Consider the following 8,447-nt stretch of genomic DNA (forward strand, 5'->3'; position numbering starts at 1 on the left):
GCGCCCGCGTGCACGTACCTGCCGGCCGCCGGCGTTCCCGGGCCGCATCCCGGCGCCCGCCCAGTTCCGGGTACGGCCGCCCGGTCACCATGGCAACCGCACGACTAGCGCCCGCCTTACCCTCTCCGCCGCCGCCGCCGAGGAGGAGCGCTCCCGCCTCCAGCCCTGACGTAGCGCCGCGGGCCAATCGCCGCCCGGCGCTGCGTCACGCGGGGAAAAAAGCGGCCAATGGGGAGAGGCCGAGGGCCGTTGAGCGCGCGGCGGGCGGTTGGGCGCGGTGGGCCCTGGCTTCAGGCCTCGGCTTGGTGCTCCGGCCGCGCTACTGGGCCGCAGGCGGCTGGTGTCCGCTCTCCTGCAGCAGCCTTGCCCTTGCTGCGGTGGGAAGCCTGCCGCGGCCGGTTGCTGTCAAAAAACAACAACAACAGCAAAAAAGCCAAAAAAAGCTCATACGCAAAGAAGTGTAGCTCAAAGTGATGAAAAAAGTGAAGCGTGTGCTGGAAAGGGATAGACTTGCCTCAAAACTCCAAAGGTTTTGCTGTCCCCTCAGAGGAGAAGCTCCTCTGGTTGACTCTCTGGCTCAGTCACAGCTGGAACTCCTGAAATTATCTCAAGTCTTTTGCCAGGGATGCTGAATGGAAGCTTGCGGTCTCTAAAAAAAATCAACCAACCAAAAAAAAACCCCACAAAAAGAACAGCACCACTGTGATTTTTACAAACAGTCCAGGAGTTTGGACTTTGAGAAAGGTAGCTGGGTTGTAGGAGTTGTGCTCTGGCACCCCAGGCTGGCAGTGCTTGGCTGTGTGTTTCTGGTCTTTTGGAGGAGCTTTGCAATCTGCTGTTGGTAGCTCCAGCACTCGCCCGACTGCTGCTGACTGCCAAGAAGGGTGTTACCTCGCCAGGCTAGGGTTGTTCGTGATTTTCCAAAATGTTCCCAAAATTACGTTTTGTAGCTACTTCTCCTTGCCAAGATTTCTGATAAGAATTTCTTCAGATTTGATTTTGTCATCACTCCTATGCAAATATAGATGTTGTAAGTGACAGTACAGGCTGGCCTACACTGCAGTGCTGACTGGGTTTCTGGTTAGGTTGAAATTTGGAAAGTCAGAGTTTGGAGGTGCTGATCCTAAGAAGGACCAAGGAGGATGTCAGGCACTTCATTCTGGGGACTGAAAGATGTGAAAGACGTTAGTGTGCTGAATAAGAAAAACATTGCTCGTTGTTTGAATTTTTCTCATGTGTTCAGAAAGGCGGGACTGGTGGTGTCACATCTGAATTCATCATCAGGTGCTCCTCCCGAGTGGCAAGAACCTGAATTTCAGGATAAGAAGCTAATTATGAGGCCAAAAGGGGAGAGGCTTCTCACCTGCAGCAGCAGGTATCTTTACTGTGAAAGAGGAAGAGCCCAGGAACCAGGGGGTCGTAGAGATCCTAGTTCTCAGAAGAAACTGCAGCCTGGATGTACAGGATTTGCCTTAAATCACATATAGGAAAAAAAAAAAACAAAACCAAAAACAAAGTAGCACTAGGAGAAGGAGGAAAGCACTTGGAGGTTCTAAGGTGCAGTATCCCATGTTGTGATCCCTGGTAAATAAAGGTGGTGACCACCCACAGTGTCAGGCTGCCCTGAAGAATCAAACTGTACTAGTCACTCCAATTTTAGCTGTCAGAAAAACAATGATTACAGTTTTAAGTCCTTGGAAAAATATTTTACTTTTTTTTAGACTACTTCTTCTTGTGTGCTGTCTAGAGAAGTTGTAATTCTTGGTATGCTAGCTTAAAAAATCCAAAGAGATATCATAACTGGTATACAACATAGCAGCCCCCTCTTCACTGAAAGAAATGGGATTTGACATGTTCCATAAGCGGATGCTGACCAACCACTGTGCAAATACAGAATACAGGTGCCGGCCTACAAAACCTTCTGCAAGACAGATCCACTTAATCTCAGAAACCTCCTTTTATACCACAGGAGCTGTGATTTTTTTTTGTCCCTCTATATTTATATGAACTTTGAAGAGGAGCTGATGCTTTCTCAGCAGCGGGCCATAGGCTCTGAACATCTTTCTGAAGGAGATGAGGAAAAGTATTGTGTCTGAGCCTTCCTGTCTGTGGCTCAGCATCTTAGCTTCAGTGGTCTGCATATGTATTCTTCATTAAACTTGCCTAGTTGTGCCTAATGTCATACCTGTCAGTGGTCCAACTCAATTCCCTGTATATCAGCAGCCTCTGCCTGTTGACATGCTCAAGCAACTAAAAAATTTGTCTGCCAAGAAGCCTAGGAAGTACCTTAATGGAAAGGAAAGGACTCTTTGCTGCTGTGAAGTTGGCAAAAGTACTGCTAAATTTTCTGTCCATGGCTGTTTCATAAGGACACACTGTGTTGTCGTGTTGTTTATTCATAAAATTGTCACTGATCCTGGGCAGATCCAGAGTCTGTCCTGTCCCGATCTGAGGTGAAACCATTATGAAGGAACAAACAGCTGAAGAGAAAATAAAATTTTCTTCCTTTCTACATGCCTGAACTTGATGCTGTCACTCCTGCATTTAAAGCACGTACAAGGTCAGAGTGACACTATGGGATATGTAAAGTAGAGAGTAAAGACGTTAAGCCAGTGACAGCAGAGTAATTACTGCTTCCAAGCCTGGTCCTCGAATGCTCCCTAAAGTGCCCTCATAAATTGAGTTAATGGAGAGAGAAGATGGAGTAGACTTAAAGAGACTCCAGTGGCTTTGTTCTGGTAGCAGATGCCGTCTTGCCTCAAGGAGACCACTTTGGTGTTCTTGAAAAGGCAGGAAAACTTTCTGCCAGGTAGTCTGCTGTATCATCTCCCTCTCAGCCTCCTCTCATGCCGAGTTTGCTATTCTGCCCCCAGCCTGGTGGATGATGTTGCTTCTATTGCATTCTCTGTCTTGAGCAAAAACTGTCGGTTTGGTGAAGCTTTGCTGTGTGTAATAGGCTGGTGTATTAAATGAATGCATTTGTTTACACTTAATATGCCCAAAGCATGCACATTTATTATTTCAAAGCATTAGTAATTGGCAAAACCAAACAATCGATTGTTCACAAAGTAGTTCACAACAGAGCTCTGAAGCAGTGCTGCTCCAGAGTCTGATGCCACGGTGAGGGAGTCATAGCGTTCCTGGAAAAGAAATCTCATGATGTGGACCAGTGGTGTGAGGGTGCACAACCTGCTGACAGTGAAAGACATTTTCTCTCCTAGGATTCAGGAAAGCAGAAACTGTTGGAAGCCCCAAAATGAGAACATTAGTCAAAAATAGTACTGCCGGATGGAGAATCGTGGCCTGTAGATGTAAGCATAGAGAGAGCAAGAGACATCCCAACACCCTGCTTGAAAAACCACAGTGTTTTCAGTTTCTGATCCTGCTGGAATTAAATATGTTCCAAAATGAGAAGGAAAACAATATTTGGAATCTTTGTTCTAAAGGAAAGGACAAATTGTCCTTCCATTTGGTTTACTTTTATATGGTAAGGCTGCAGACCCTGTCACTTCTCCCAGCTCTCCTGTGAAAAGGGAGTGAGGGCCGAATTGTTTGCCTCAGCAGTTATTTTTTGTGCTATGAATTAAAAAAGGGTCTAACAGGTTTCTATTATACCTTAAAAAGGGTGGTTTTGCCTGGTTTCTGCTGCGTACAGCCAATCTCTTATCTGGCTGCAATACCACCCAGAAAGCAGCCAAGAGAAATCATGGGTTTGTCATTCAAGCACTTTTGTTTTCTTGTGGTCTTTCTCCTGTATTCATGAAATCCCACAGAAGCTGGATGAAATGACATGTTAATGTACTTTTAAAATACAGGCTTCAAGTTGAAAGGTTAACAAACTGCAGTGTAGTCCCTGAGGGAAATGACTATTAAATACAAACTCTAAAAAGAGTTTCTTTTCTTCAACCCAGATTTCTCACTTAGAGAAATCTCACCTCTCAAATCAGGTCAGTAAAGGTGGGCAAGAGTGTGAGGGCTTAGGAACAGTCAAGGGGTGCATATCAGGAATGGGCTTACACGCAGGTCACCTCTCTGTCTTCACCAGTGGGGGACAGCTGCTTGCAGTGCATTGACAGTTACTGCAAGTAATTCTCTTTTACACCAGCTAGGCATAAGTCATTCACCACTTCCATGCAGGGACTATTTTGGCACCTGAGTACGTGGTCTCAGAGTCCTTCCCAGTCCCTAGCGGAAGCAGTTGTCACAAACAGGTGCTGGCTGCCTTCTGCCTTCTCAGCCGAGTGACTGATCCAGCTTAAGGGCTCCCTGAATGGAGCAGAAAAACATCCTGGGCACACAATCCAAATCCGTGGCTGTGCTCTCCCTGACACTTGAAATCCATCAGAAGGACTGGTTACCTTTGTAGTGGCAGACCTAAGGGGTCTCTGTGCTGCAGCCAGTGTACAAACAGCATCAACTCTCTGGCAATTAATCTGAATAATTTGACAGAAATGCAATTATGTGCCTGTATCTGCTCGGGATCAAATGAGATACAGTAACACACAGATCTGGTATCTTTTATTATGAAGCCACAGCCTGTTGACCAGACTAGCTTGGGTTTTAGTTTTGGTTTTTTTTTTGCTCAGCTTTACTAGATTTTAGTGTCTATTCAGTTGCAGATGTAAATTTCCATTTCTGCAGCCTTGAGGCCACATCAAAGTGATTTAGCATTTGTGCATCACCTGCATTAGAAGAGAAGGCCTGTCTTAGAGGTCTTCTGTTTGTACCTTTAGCACTGTGCTTGACAAACTCTTTAATAAAATCCTGGGAATTTATGTCATAGAGTCAATAGAAACTGAAATGCCAGAACTCCAGAAGTCTCAGGTGGGCTTCAGTATTAAAATGCTAACAAAATGGGTTTAACTGTAAGTTAAACAAGTGTAAGGGCCTCTTGGTGGAGGAAAAAAAAAAAAGGTGCAGTGACAACAGCAGATGGAGCTGTTGGAAACTTAAAATGTATTGGTGCTGGTGGGGATGCAAGATACCATCAGTGCAAAGCTGAAGAACCTGCACCTCGTAGGTTTTATTTTCTACTTCTAATACTTCTGCCACATGTATGCTCCAGAACATTATCAGCACTCTTCTCTGTGCTCGTGGTACCCATTAGTGTAGGACCTGCCTGGTTTCAGTAGTTTGAATCAAAAGAAAACTGAGTTTCTTATAAAAACTAAACTATCCAATATTTTGATAGTTTATATCTGGATTTAAACTGTATAAGCAAGAATATTTCATTGTAATTATGCTTTAAAATCCATGAAATGAAACAAGGGTTTCTTTAAGCTGATAGTGTTATTGTAGCCCTGAATATCTCAAGATGAAAACAAGGTAAAGTCTGTGGAGGAAGCAGTAGTTTTTATTTGACTGTTAGAATTGGCAAGACTCAGAGAGCCTTCCAGGCACACAAACCCTTCTTGAGGTTTGAAACGGAAGCCGCAGATTTCTAGCCTTGTCAGGTTGGAAACAAGTGCTCTAAGTTTAATTTAATTATGGTGGAGCAAGAGCAAGGTGATAAGACCTCAGGGGACAGGTAGAGAGGCATAGGCATTATTAACTATGAAAACTTTAGGAGTGAGCTGTGGGTGGTTTTAAAATGGGATGCACAGGGAAATGGCAGATCAGAGAGAAACCGGATGACTTTAAGGGTATTGTCATTATATGCTTTCATAACTGAGCTACAGGAAAATATTGCAGTTTGTTATGATAAGAATATTGATAGGAAGCGTTATGTAGTTCTTGTGAATATGTTGAGCTTTTCCTTGTGTTTCATGACTTGTATTGGATATTTTGTTCTGAGTGAAGCTAAATAACCACTGTGAACTGTACTCAAGCGTTCAGACACAATCCTGAACAGTTAGCCCACTTACAGGGAGCAAGAAACACTTTCCCAAGAAATAAAGAAGAGTAAAGGAGGTACATGAGTGTGCTTAAACAGCAGCATCCAGGGTCAAGGGAAGGTTTCACACTTCCTTCACTCACGCCAATGAGTCAACTAGCACAAAATGCTGGATTAGTCTGGATATCTTGCATCACCTTTTCAGCTGGACCTGTGATACTAAGCCACACGTTAGAGATACAGCCTTCACCTATTCAAAATACCCCTTAGCAAAACAAGCGGTGCGGAATACTAGGTGGAATGCGTCCTATTTTGTCACCTTATTTTCTTGATGCTTAATTTGTAATTGCACTCAGTAACTGGATATTTTTTATATAACCTCTGTTATATTTTTAAATACGTAACATATACTAATGCAGACTAGAATTAAATCAATGCTTATTCAACCATAAACATTTTAAAGGAAGCTTTTGATGTTTAAGAAATGAAAGCAGTTCATACTAAGTCATGGATCCTCGATGCTCTCAACCTGGGAGGACATTTCACATTGAGTAGTAAAGTACGATAAAAGTGGAAACAAGGAAGGGTGTTAATGGCATAGAAGTCAAAATACAGACCAAGCCCTGACAGCATTGTTTTATGTATTCATTTTGTTTTATTAGCTAAAGGAACAGTTTCCTTTTAACTTAATTTAAAACAGACATTTTCCCCCCCAAGTGAAAAATTTTTATTGAAGTTTTTGAGTGAGTGCCGATGTAGGAGTCTGACAGAAATAAAACAAATGGCAGTACATCATTTGTAACCCCTGACTTGTTTGTTTTTTAATGTAGACTGTAATAAATGAGAACATAGATTCACTTGCCCTGGTAACCACCTTGTGGTTCCAGAGAGACTAATTCACGCCATGAGTCCAAAATTAGAAGGTAAAAACCTCTTTAATATTTTAAAGTTGAAACACATGTATCAGATATTTAGAAAACTCAAAGGAAACTGGCAGCTGAAGGAGTTTACACAAACTTTGTTTTGGGTTTTCAAGGTTTCCCTTTCCCTTTTTTTACACTTCCGTAAAGCAAAATAACTCTTGATTTAAATAGCATAAATCCTGGCTTACAGTGGTACAAGAAAAAAAAAAAAAGAAATCACAAGCAGATTCACTTTTTTTTTGGCTGGAAAACAGTCAGCTGGAGTTGATGCCCAGAAGATACATATAGATCTATAGTTTTGCAATGTATATGTGTATGACAGGATTTATATATGGTCTGTCAACCTCCCTATGAGTAATGCTTGCTATAAGCAATGTCACATTTCGTGACGGAGGATGGCTTTCGAAGTAAATGATAGCAGTACTTTATTGGTGCATATTTGGCTATTATTCAGGCTTTTCTCCTGCCCCCACCCCACAAAAAGCACATGGAAGTGAAAATGAGCTACTTACAAAACCTGATGTTTTTAGAAACTTTATGAGCTTTTTATTTAGAATTAACAATTATTTTTTAAAGTATACTCCTTCTTATTATACACATGAATATGTAGAGGCCATAATCCAAATATTGCATTAGGACTTCTCTCACTATATAAAAATTAAGATACACTGTAACGGGAAGTTTGAGCATTATTTTTCTGGCTATGAAACCTGTAAATCATGTCCATATGCTTAAAAAGCAAGTCAAGCTGAACACAGTAATAAAAGGCATTTCAGACTTCAAAGAGAACGTTCCTCTGCTCAATAACCTTCCCTCTGAGAAGGTCATTTAGTCTTAGGTTAAGAGCTAATGACATCAGTCAAAAAACAGATCTGCTATGAATTTGACATACCTCATTTAAGTCTTCTGAACTGTTATATTAAATCTCTGTTATTAAATTCTGAAGTATAAATATGAAAGATAACACAAAGCATTTCTATTTTAAAGTTTGTTGAATATTTTTAAATGGATCGAAGAATCCAGAATTTCTCAAGTGAAATAACATTATGAGTTTTTTGTAAATCCTCATCAAATTCTAATTATGTGCTTGTGTTTCCATCTCCTCCCAGAGCATCCTTTTAGTCATGGTTTTCCATGTAAAGGATTTATGGCTCTGCCACGGCATTGGCGACATCTGCGTCTTCTTGGGGCTGTGGCAATGAAGGCCATCAGGCAGCACTGGCATTTACAACATTCTGCTTAAACTCTCGAGCTTTTTCCACATAGTATTTTAGTGAATGCTACAAATATGTAGTACGTGCTCTAGCTTTGGTCATTTTCCAATCCTACAGGAGAGTGGGGTGGAAAAGAGCACCCTGCAATGTGGAGGCTGGCACAGGGTGGCCTGTCGTTCGTTTAGTGGCTAGCCCAGCCTAAACCCCGACACAGGGCCTTAGGCAAATGATCTGCTAGGAGGGGAATTTATTGTAAGGAAAAGAAGCTGTAATAGCTGTGAGCTGCAAACATGGTGGTGCACTAGTGCAGGCCAAAATGTATGTGGGTCAAGGCTTCAGAAGGTGGAAGTGCCTTTCTTCTATGGGAGCCAGCAAGAGGGGAAGGATGGACAACGCTCATGCTCAAGTAATTGTTTTGTTGGGCTGGGGAAAGGAATTTTCATGTTCTTGCATAGATAAGCGGGAATCTGGTCAATT

General features: G+C 42.4%; 1 protein-coding gene across 1 annotated transcript in view; it reads right to left on the reverse strand.

The window, feature by feature from the left end:
* Nucleotides 1–128, reverse strand: part of LOC106898882 (phosphatidylinositol N-acetylglucosaminyltransferase subunit A-like) — a 7,573-nt gene extending 7,445 nt beyond the window's left edge. Inside the window, exon 1 of the mRNA XM_014960450.1 lies at nt 19–128. The gene's annotated coding sequence lies outside the window, so the exon portion shown is untranslated. The remainder of the gene's footprint in view (nt 1–18) is intronic.
* Between the last annotated feature and the right edge of the window lie 8,319 nt (nt 129–8,447).

Source organism: Calidris pugnax, unplaced genomic scaffold (genome assembly GCF_001431845.1).
Source record: "Calidris pugnax isolate Ruff unplaced genomic scaffold, ASM143184v1 scaffold188, whole genome shotgun sequence".
Classification (NCBI taxonomy): domain Eukaryota; kingdom Metazoa; phylum Chordata; class Aves; order Charadriiformes; family Scolopacidae; genus Calidris; species Calidris pugnax.